Source organism: Heloderma suspectum, chromosome 1, assembly GCF_057233095.1.
Source record: "Heloderma suspectum isolate Gila_16-S chromosome 1, 16-S_ref, whole genome shotgun sequence".
Lineage (NCBI taxonomy): Eukaryota > Metazoa > Chordata > Lepidosauria > Squamata > Helodermatidae > Heloderma > Heloderma suspectum.
In genome coordinates this window covers 64,098,106-64,110,136 of record NC_139458.1, presented here as the reverse complement: position 1 = coordinate 64,110,136, position 12,031 = coordinate 64,098,106, and the positions used below count along the sequence as shown (strand labels likewise).

The 12,031-nt window shown below is 44.4% G+C and overlaps 1 long non-coding RNA gene across 6 annotated transcripts in view; it reads left to right on the top strand.

Moving 5' to 3' along the window:
* Positions 1-12,031, top strand: part of LOC146357293 (uncharacterized) — a 534,301-nt gene that overhangs the window by 39,200 nt on the left and 483,070 nt on the right. For all 6 annotated transcript variants that reach the window (XR_014789209.1, XR_014789215.1, XR_014789207.1 and 3 more), the window contains exon 2: positions 13-85. This is a non-coding gene — a long non-coding RNA (uncharacterized LOC146357293). The remainder of the gene's footprint in view (positions 1-12; positions 86-12,031) is intronic.

Here is a 12,031-nt window from a genome sequence, read left to right as displayed (position 1 = left end):
CCTTCTTTTCAGGTCTTCAAGGAAGCTCTGAAGGCCTGCCTGTTTTCACTGGTCATCCAGTAATGTCTAGTTGCTGACATTATTCGTAAGTTCTGTTTTTCTTGAAATTTTATTTTTACTGAATGTTTAAAGAATATGTATTTATTGAATGTTATTGTATCCCCTTTGTGTGTGTGTGTGTGTGTGTGTGTGTGTTTATTTTGTATCTCACCTTGAGAGGGTTCCACTCTTAAAGGCATCCTAAAGATAATGTTGAATAAAGACTGCTTCATACATGGTATATTTCTCCCTATTTTTTCATGTTTGCTTATGACTAAACTTTAGGAAAACCATGTGCAGCACACACACACACACACACACACACACATGATCACATGTGAAGTTTGCATGTGTTCTTAGTTTGTATATGTAAAATATACACATGCTTTCTTCATACATGATGCATTGCGTATATGTGATGTACATGTTTCCTCCCACTCCCCGCCCCACTTACATAGAGCAGATATACATCACATAGGGCAGCAACCTATACTGCCGCTGCATCTCTGCTGGTTCTCTTGTGCAAGCGGAACCAACCGCTTGCACAACAGGAACTAGTGGTTCCAAAAATAACCTCAGAAACTCATTTCTGGAATGCAGCAGGTCAGCGGAGCTCCATTCTGTGAGCTCTCTGACCTGCCCAGCTCTGGAAATGAGCATTGCTCCTCCTTTGTGGATATTGCTAAAACAACAATTTCTCATTGTGCAAGCAGTCATGCCATATAGGTTACTGCCCCTATAAAGCAACTCTGTATGATCTGGAAAAGAATGCATCCTCAAAGCATTATCCCGTGATGATGTACAGAGCACAAAAGAAGCTAAAAGGTCATTCATCTTGATACAGCAAGGCGGCTGAGTGTGGGGCAGCAGGTCTTCACTCTGATCCAAATACAGACACTTGAGCTTTTAAGAACTGAATCCCAGCTAACCGTGCTGGATTTATTGCCTCCTCCCTGTCCTTACCAAATGGTTGGTCGGTGTTGCTGCAGGTTATTTACAGGGCTAGACGTGCAGAGTCCTAGCTCTATTGGATTGGGACCATGGGCTTTAAAGTGCTCAGGCTGCAATCCTACACCACTTACTTGGGAGTAAGTCCTACTGAACTCAATGGTACTTTCTTCTGAGTAGACACTTCTAGAACTGAGCTGTAAGTTTGCTATACTTAATATATGGGCTGTTGTTGTTGTTTAAAAATATCCTTGTTTCATTCAAGTCTTCGAGCACTTTCTTGTGAGTGGAATGAATAAAAACAAATGTTTTCATAAGTAAACATTGATTAAAGGCACTGAGTGACTTTGAAAGAAAATGGTCATGTTTGCCCTTGAACATTTTATTCTGTGGGCTTCTTTATAAGTGACGTTTATCATGTGAAAGCCAGTGTAGTGTAGTGGTTAGAGTGCTGGACTGGGAGACAGGAGATCCGGATTGTAGTCCAGACTCAGCCATGAAGTCATTAGGTGACTTTGGGCTGGTCACTGACTCTCAGCCTAACCTACCTCACAAGGTTGTTGTGAGGTTATAATGGAGAAGAGGGGGAGGACCATGTGAGCTGCCTTGCAAGAGAAAAAATGTAATATAATATAAAATAAAATAACCAATAAATATGTGGAAGGTGAGGGAAACAGCCACCATGTTCCACCTGATTCCCACCTTGTATGCAAGCAGATTGCAGTTTGTAGGGGGTGTTCTGGACCCAGTGTTGTTCCTCAATGGCCAGTTGGCTGCCCTGGCCAGGAGTGCCTTTGCCCAGCTTCAACTGATGTGCCAGCTCCATCCTTCCTGGAGAAAACATCTGGCCACAGCTCCCCAGATGCCTCAGTCCCATCCAAATTATATTACTGCAGGGGTGCACAACCTCAGTCCCAGGGGCCAAATATGGCCTGCCTGAGGTCCAATGTGGTCCCCTGGGGTTCCCCAGAAGGCCATGCCTCCTTCCTCTGGGGGCACGTTTAATGCCAGTAAGTATAAAGTGGGGCAAGAAATCCTACCATCACATATATGCTGATGGGGTCTGAGCTGGCACTGACTGATGAGGACAAGAATCTCGGGGCTACAGTGGAGAGCTCATCCACACACAAGAGGGAAGTAACAGCATGTTTGGAGGAACCATAAGATTTGCAGAAATATAGCAAATCTTTAGGAAAAAGCCCTAAGGAGGAGGGGATCCCCACAAACGTCCCAATGGTGACTGAGCTTGCTGAGTGGCCATAGAATAGGGGGAGAATGGAAAATGGGGGAGCTGGAACGTAGTATCCTGAGAGATGGCATGGGGTGGGCGGGCTGGCTGGAACACTGACTAAGAGCTCTCCACCCTGCAGCACTTTGTTCCAGGTCTCGTTCATATAGTATTAATAGTATGGACAACCCTATGTCACTTACAGCGGAGTTTTCCAAGGTCAGCCCCAATGCAGCCTTCACTGAGATTAATGTCTCTGCATAGACCAGGCATTAGGTAACGTTCTTAATTACTGCAGGGAAAAAAGAGATTAAAGGGCAAATACTGGGTGGGAATAATTAACAGAAAATACAAGCAGCTACACAAAATGTGGTACGGAACATTTTCTGTTGCAACAGTTTTCAGTCCTGAAAGATGTTTAAATAAGGGGATGGGGCCCAGCTGTAAAATCTGGATCCAGATCTGAACTTTCTCAGAGTTCAAGGTTGTTGTGATCCGGGTGCTTTTTGCTTTTTTCTTATTTGTTCTCATCTCTAATATAAACTCCAAACTTTTGAGGTAACTCTAATCAGATGTTTGTAGGATCCAATGGAAGACTAAGGCAGTAAAAGATGAAATGAAATATGTCTGGCATTGGGAACAGATTTTAATGGGACTCTCAGAGAGATGTGGCCACAATTCACCAGGCACTGCTGTTGTACCATCTCCCTTCATTTCAGTGGGTCTTGTACAGAAGCTTGAAGCAAGCCCCACTGAAAGGAATGAAAGCTCTTGTGCAAGCAGTGATTGATGGATTGCATCCATTGTTAATAAACTTCTATAATGTGAGCTAATTGCAATACATGTTCAGCACGTCTTCCCCCATTTCCTAACACAGCCTCCCTTTTTGTTGTTAAAAAGCAGGGTATTCTTAAGGAGAGAGGTGTGTTAACTTATAAAAGTAGTTTTCAAATGTTCTACCTTGTCCCATGAGTTAATTTGCCAAGGAAACTTAACAGTTGGTAAAGGATTCTGAGGCAAACTCTCTGCTAAGGCAGGGCGCTGCTCAGATCCGTTGGGCTTCTGTTGAGCTAGGCCTTAAGTGGCTTGGGACCTCAATATTTGAGGGAGCACCTCTCCCTATATATGCCTGCCTGAGGATTGAGATCTCTTGGAAGGGCCCTCCTCTGCATCCCACCAGTGCAAGACATATACTGCAGTGCGATGTGGGAGAGGGCCTTCTCTGCTGTGGCACCCTGGTTGTGGAATGCCCTCTCCTTGGAGGCCCGATTGGTGCAGGTGTTGCTTTCATTTTGGCACCAATTTAAAACATGGCTTTTCACTAAAGCCTTTGAGGGCTAACTGAATTCCCTAAAGCTGCACACTGTTTTAACTGTTTTATTGTTTTAGATTTTTAAATTGTTGTTAGCTGGTTTAATAGGCTTTTAGCTGGTTAAATTATTTATTGTTTTATACTGTTTAAATTGATTTTATCTGTACGCCACCCTGAGATCTTAATGATATAGGGTAGGATACAAATGTAATAAATAAATAAATAGGCAAACTGATAGCATGATCTAGTATATACTCAGTACTTCCTTGCTTGTATGCACTGCATGGGAAACTCAGCGGTGGTGGGGGAGCCATCTTTTAGGGAAGTGCTTCCACCATATTGATCTTCTCATGGAAGAACCACTGATAAACTCCAGGGTTCCCAAGAACACAGTTTGAAAACCACTGCCATGGAGAATGGAACAATCCATACGTGAAATTAATTCTGCTTCGTGTAATTGCTATGAAAACACTGTGGTGTGGTTGTTTTAATTGAACTATTCTTGTTTAGGAAATTAGGAGAAGAAATGTATGTGGAGTAGCCCACTACAACTACTGGCAAGAAATTTTGTTTATTTTATTGACATTCTTTTAAGTTTCTTTGGATGTTTTCTCTAAGCAGAACCTTGCAAATTCACCTCAGATTTTTCTTCAGGCAAAATGTAATGACATTGTAGGGACATGTATAGTCCTCCACATCTGAAGAATTGTGCTTATTCTTTTAGTTCAACTCAGAATTCTTTCATGTTTCACCTGAGTGGAATGCAGCAAATGCACCATAAATGAATTCACCACCACAATTTACGCAAACGTTGGCAGCAACTGTTTTAGAACATAGTATGTCTAGCCTGCATAGATTTCTATGGTTTCTACTATGGTTCCATAACAATTCTCAAGAAAAGTGTTGAGCAAGCTACAGCCAAATATCTGTACTTCCCTTCTTCCCACTTCTTCCAGTGTATATAGTTTGATTCCCATGCAACATCTTTCAGAATAAAGCTGCACATCTAGGTTTTCTTCAGACAAATCAAATATAATTATCTCATTTCTGCAGTGATACAGACTCCGGAGTAGGCAACCTGGTGTCCTCCAGGTTTTTGAGATTCCAGCTCCCATAGGCCTTGGCCAGCATGGCCAATGATCTGGGATTATGGGAGCTGTGGTACAAAGCACCTGGAGGGTGCCCGGTTGCCTACACTAAGTAATGATGTTTCACCATTTAGATTTCTTAGAAAAATGTCCACCAGCAGTTTCACTAAGTTAAAAATCTAATGCAAACCAATGGAGAAATGAAAGCTGCACTGACACAGATCGCATGCCGCAAAATATGCACATGCACAAATATGCATGTGCACAAAGACCATGGAGATCATGAGTGGAGTCTTGATTCTCACTTCACATGCAGACAACGGATGTGTTATGGCTTTGCAAAAGCAGACAGTATCATTCTGCATATGTGATGGCGGGAACTCCTGTGCGGAGTGGGGACTCATGAATTTCATGGGGCATAGCTTCTGCTTCACATATTGCAGCAATGACTGTTCTGCAATGGCTGTTCTTGCAATGGGACCAATGATAGTAGTGATCATGAGCTGCCCAGAGAACTCCACATTATGGGGTGGCATAGCAATGTCATAAACAAACAAACAAGCAGCTGCCAGCAGGTTCGCTTGGTGGAGGAAGGGGTGTCTAGGCAGCACCAGAGAGTTGTGCTGCTGCTGAATGGCCAGTGGTACTCAGTGCTGGCTGATGACATCATTCGCCTGTGGCCAATGCTGAGTGCTGCCAGCCATTCAAACACCACATAGAATAGAACAATCATAGAATAGTACGGTTGGAAGGGGCCTACAAGGCCATCGAGTCCAACCCCCTGCTCAATGCAGGAATCCAAGTCAGAGCATCCCTGACAGATGGCTGTCCAGCCTCGTCTTGAACGCCTCCAGTGTGCGAGAGCCCACCACCTCCCTAGGGAATTGGTTCCATTGCCGTATTGCTCTAACACTCAGGAAGCTTTTCCTGATGTTCAGCCGGAATCTGGCTTCCTGTAACTTGACCCCATTATTCTGTGTATTGCACTCTGGGATGATTGAGAAGAGATCCTGGCCTTCCTCTCTGTGACTTGAAGTACTCTGTGACTTTCCAGTACCTGAAGAGCGCTATTATATCTCCCCTCCGTCTTCTCTTCTCAAGGCTAAACATGCCCAGTTCCTTCAGTCTCTCCTCATAGGGCTTTGTTTCCAGACCCCTGATCTTTTTTATTTATTTGTTTGTTTGCTTGTTTATTTATTAAATTTCTCAATCGCCCATCTGGCTGGTCACCTGGCCACTCTGCGTGATGTACAATGGTACAATTTAAAACAGTAAAATTATACATTAAAACATTATTTAAAAATACCCTTTGTTGTTCAGTCATTCAGTCGTGTCCGACTCTTCGTGACCCCATGGACCATAGCATGCCAGGCCTTCCTGTCCTGCGCTCTCTCCCGGAGTGTGCTCAAGTTCATATTCATTGCATCGGTGATGCTATCCAGCCATCTCATCCTCTGTCGTCCCCTTCTCATTTTGCCTTCAGTCTTTCCCAGCATCAGGGTCTTTTCCAGAGAGTTTTCTCTTTGCATTAGGTGGCCAAAATATTTGAGCTTCAGCTTCAGTATCTGTCCTTCCAATGAGCACTCAGGGTTGATTTCCTTTAGGATGGACTGATTTGACCTCCTTGCAGTCCAGGGGACTCGTAAGAGTCTTCTCCAGCACCACAGTTCAAAAGCATCAATTCTTTGGCGCTCAGCCTTCCTTATAGTCCAGCTCTCACAGCCATACATTACTACTGGGAAAACCATAGCTTTGATTAGACGGACCTTTGTCGGCAAGGTGATGTCTCTGCTTCTTACTATGCTGTCAAGGTTTGCCATAGCTTTCCTCCCAAGGAGCAAGCGTCTTTTAATTTCATGGCTACAGTCACCGTCTGCAGTGATCTTGGAGCCCAAGAAAGTAAAATCTGTCACTGATTCCATTTCTTCCCCTTCTATATGCTAGGAAGTGATGGGGCCAGATGCAGAAGAACTATACAGGAAAGATCTGAATGTCCCTGATAGCCATGATAGTGCGGTCACTGAACTTGAGCCGGACATCCTCGAGAGTGAAGTCAAGTGGGCCTTAGGAAGCATTAGTAACAACAAAGCTAGTGGAGATGACAGTATTCCAGCTGAGCTATTTACAATCCTAAAAGATGATGCTGTTAAAGTGCTGCATTCAATATGCCAACAAATCTGGAACACTCAACAGTGGCCACAAGACTGGAAAAGGTCAGTTTACATTCCAATTCCAAAGAAGGGCAACGCCAAAGAGTGTTCAAACTACCGCACAATTGCGCTCATTTCACATGCCAGCAAGGTGATGCTCAAAATCCTACAAGCTAGGCTTCAGCAGTATGCGAACCGAGAACTACCAGAAGTACAAGCTGGGTTTCGAAGAGGCAGAGGAACTAGAGATCAAATCGCCAACGTTCGATGGATCATGGAGAAAGCAAGAGAATTCCAGAAAAACGTCTATTTCTGCTTCATTGACTACGCTAAAGCCTTTGATTGTGTGGATCACAACAAACTGTGGCAAATTCTTAAAGTGATGGGAGTACCAGACCACCTTACCTGTCTCCTGAGAAACCTGTACGAGGGCCAAGAAGCAACAGTAAGAACCAGACATGGAACAACTGATTGGTTCCAAATTGGGAAAGGAGTACGACAAGGCTGCATATTGTCACCCTGCTTATTTAACTTACATGCAGAGTACATCATGAGAAACGCCGGGTTGGATGAATCACAGGTCGGAATTAAGATTGCCGGGAGAATTATCAACAACCTCCGATATGCAGACAATACCACTGTAATGGCAGAAAGCGAAGAGGATCTAAAGAGCCTCTTGTTGAGGGTGAAAGAGGAGAGTGCAAAAGCTGGTTTGAAAAATACCCTAACCCACCCCAAATGCCTCCCTAGGGAGGGAGTTCCACAGAGTGGGGGGCACCACAGATAAGGCCCTCTCCCTCGTCCTCACCACCCTAGCTGTCCTGGCTGATGGGACAGAGAGAAGGCCATCCGAGGCTGATCTTGTTAAGTGGCCTGCCTGGTGTTGCTGGAGGCGCTCCTTGAGATAGGCTGGGCATAGGATTTTAAAGGTCAAAAACAACACCTTGAATTTGGCCAGGAAAACAACTGGTAACCAGTGCAACTCCTTCAGCACTGGAGTGATGTGATCATGCCAGCTGCTGCCTTTAATCAGGCGAGCCGCCGCGTTCTGCACCAGCTGCAGCTTCCGAACCATCTTCAAGGGTAACCCCACGCATTATAGTAGTCTAAACGAGAGGAAACCAGGGCATGTACTACTGATGGGAGCAGATGGTCGGGAAGGAAGGGGCGCACCTGACACCTCAGCCTCCATGGACAGCTGGGAGTCTAAAATGACCCCCAGGCTGTGGACCTGGTCTTTCAAGGGTAGCCATACCCCATTCAACACCAGGTCAACATCCCCCAACCTACTCTTGTCTCCCAACAGAAGTACCTCAGTCTTGTCAGGGTTCAGCTTCAGCTTATTCCTCCCCATCCAGCCACTCACCATCTCCAGACATTTAGACAGGGATTCCACAGCCAACCCTGGTGAAGATTTGAATGGGAGGTAGAGCTGCGTGTTATCCACATTTCGATGACATTGCACCCCAAACCTCCTGATGATAGCCCCCAGCGGCTTCACATAGATGTTAAATAGCATCGGGGAAAGGATGGAACCTTGTGGCGCCCCACATGTGAGTGGCCACAGGTCCGACACCTCCTCTCCCAGTGCTACCCTCTGGCACCTGCCGGAGAGGAAGGACCAGAACCACTGTAATACGATGTCTCCAATGCCCATCCTCTCCAGGCGGTCCAAGAGGATACCGTGGTCAATGGTATCAAAAGCTGCTGAGAGGTCAAGGAGAACAAGGAAGGAGCATTCACCCCTATCTAAAGCCCTCCTCTTATCATCCACCAAAGCAACCAAGGCTGTTTCTGTCCCATGCCCAGGCCTGAAGCCCAATTGAAATGGATCTAGATAATCGGCTTCTTCCAAGTGTGCCTTCAACTGTATTGCCACTACCCGCTCAATAATCTTGCCTCAAAATGGCAGATTCGAGACTGGGCGAAAGTTGTTCCAAACTTGAGGATCCAAGGAGGGCTTCTTTAAGAGCGGTCTTATCGCTGCCTCCTTGAGGGCTGATGGCATCACTCCCTCCTCAAGGGAGGCGTTCACCACCGCCCTGATCCCCTCACCCAGCCTCTCTCTGCAGCTAATAATTAACCAACATGGGCAGGGATCAAGTAAGTAAGTGGCTGGCCTTACAGATGAAAGCACCTTGTCCACTTCATCATCTTCACTGCCCTCCTCTGAACCCTCTCCACTTTGATTGCATGGTGCTGCCTCAGCCAGCCCTGCTTCCACTGCCACCAGATGATGCACTGCCACTGCCCTTTCATTGTTGTTCAGTGGTGACAACTGCTTACTTCCCTCAGCGTCACTGCATAAGCTCCCACTGTAATGAAGATACAGGAAGAATGGCTGCTATAGAATGTGTGAACTGGCTTTTGGCCATACAAAATTCTTCAGGAGTGGTTCCACCCCCAGATAAAACACCAGACCCTCCTTACATACCAATCCCAGGGTTCAGATTACATTTTAGTTCCCGCTTAATGAACACTATGTGATGAATTGACTAGGGGTGGGTGGATGAGCTTTGGATTCTTACCCAAAGTGAATCTAAAAATGGCCTTGTTCATACATGAAAATGCATCTTGGGAGAACAGCTAATTTAGCCCTAATTTTAGCTTGGATATGTAAGTGACATTTCCTTACATGGCATCTTCCTCTGATCTGCTTCTCCTAGCTTTAAGTCAGGGCCTTCAAGGTTTCCAAAGTGAAAAGTATGCATGGCAACATCTTGAAGATCTGACAGATTTCAAATGGCTTGCCTGATTTTCCATCAAAGATTAGCTTCAAGTAAAGAATGCTAAAAAGATGTTTAAGCTAAGAGGTTAATATCATACCATCTGGAGAAGCACAAGCACTGCCGAAAGTAGCTCAGAGATTCAACTACCCTTTCTAAAGGGCCACTAATACACACACACACACACACACACACACACACACACACACTGAATGCTTTCAATGCAAAATGTTATGCAGCTCATAGCAACAGTTGAATGCCGAACCGATCATGGTTGGCCTTTCAAATATAGCCAAAGCAGCAGCCCTGTACACAACAGCAAGTCTTCTTTGTACTATCCCATTGCTTCCTGAGATTTATTGCATTTTGATAAACGATCGTTTATGTTGGTTTGACAATCAGAGAATTTATGAATGAGAGCTATTTGCCTAAAGTGATGAACTGAATTATAAAAGAACCATTAGCAATGATGACACCATTTGAAATTTGTTTAAGAATCAGGTTACAGTTTTGCTTTCTTTTCAATAAGGAGCAAAAAAGACAGCCAAAGAGCATTTATTTCAGGGTAATAAGCTTCTGACAGGCCTCATCAAGAGAGCTTGCAAAGCCAAAGTCATAGGCTGCATTTTCCTCCCATTTCAGATGTACATGACTTCCCAAAGATAGGCATAGAGTTAACTCATATTTTCATGTGCAGTCTCCTGCTGGACCCTGAGATGAGACAGGCCAGAATTTCCATCGTTTTCTCACACCTTTACTAGGAGTGCTTAGAAAATGGCCACATGTTATTAACATGATTCCAGTGGACACATATGAGCCAGAAGTGTATAGTTCCCTGAACTATTTTTTATCAAAGCTGATGGTGTCCAGTTTCTTCAGGTGTGTATTAAAGGAAATCTGTACACAATAGACATTGACAGTAAAGCTAACATATATCTTTACATCTTTGAAATGGACAGATACGTACGTGCTAGCGCTACTTCTGATGCCTATTGTGTACAATTTTCCTTTGATGGAAATATTGTAATGGAGATATTCTAAAAACAAAAAAAACCAAGCAAACCATCAATATTAAACCCTCTTCTGTGACATTTACTCCAAAAGGACTGAATCAGTTTAAATATAAACGCTCTAACTGCTTGGTGGTTCAAGCATGTTATTTTAAATTTGGCCTGATAAAGCCCAAGTCTGTCCTTAAAGAGAAGGGGGCGAAGTCTGCAAAGTGTTCCCTTCCATATAGATAGGTAGACATGCAAAGACACATGCAAACACACTTTGTTCTGGTAGCGTCTCTCCATGTACTGTGCTAGTAACAATCAGCCTGAAAGTGAAAACGCACCTTGAGTGTTCAACAATTTCTGGACCCCCTTTAGGACATGATTAATCTCATGCATCCAAAATCATGAACTACTGCTAAGATATGTATAGCCCTGGAAGAACAAATTATACATTTGTTCTACATACATTAAGTGGAAAATCTATTAAAAATCTCTAAAAGAACGTAAGAGTAATAGCAATAAGGCAAAATGAAATTCTAATGGAAAGACTCCAAAAGGCCCCAGCACAAATGCGCACAAAAATCAGAAAAGCAATTTTGGGAGGGCATCTTTTTGGAAGGACTCCTGCTACCTATCGGGGCTGTCTGCAGGGTGCTTCTTGCACCTTCTTCGATTGAACAAACTCCAAAAATGTTTGAAATGTTTCAAAACAAAAATTTCCAAAACAGATGACAGTTTGGGATTGAGAAAAATTGACTAAAATAAAGAGAGTTCATTTCCTTCTATAAAGCGTGGAAAGGAGCAATCATTGGGATGCATCCAGCAAAAGTCTCCAACGGAGCATTCCTGTTCTTGGAATGGGGGGGGCGAGACAAAGTTCACCAACAACCCCGCCTGCCACTATTCCCTATGTTCCCCCCAAATCTGTTCCGGACATGTGAGGAAGCTTCTGAAATAGTGGAGGAAGTAGCACTGAGGGCTGCAGTGGGAGGGGGAACTGGTGAAATTACGCTGTCAACCCCCACCCTCCTTGTGCCACTGGAGGTGTTCTGAGTGGAACTCTGCCTGGGGATATGCTCACCAGCAGAATATAAAACTCTGGATCCAACCCATGCTGTTCTCCACTCCTTATAAATGGGTGTTCCTGGCCAAATATCTTTGTGCCTATCTATGGGGAGTGGGGACAAGAGAGAAGAACTGGGGGTCAGGGGAGAAAGTGGTGACTACTTTGATCTGGAAAATGGGAAAGACTCCCTGCCCACAAAAGAGGCTGGCTTCATCTTTGGTCAGCTGCATGGATCCCTAGGTGAAGATTGGGAGACAGCCCTCCCAATAGTGAAACGATAAGAAATGTTATTACATGACTGTTCCCTTTTTCTGAGTGGTCTTTTTTTTTTTTTTTTTGCTTATTGTTCAGTAAAGGAGAGCCTTTAGTCTAGTCTTGTTTGAAAGCATTTAGAAAAGCAGTGGCAGCACAGGGGGTAAGAGAGGCTCGTCTGTTTTTTTGCTGGAGACCCGGCATTAGTTATATGAGAACCATTC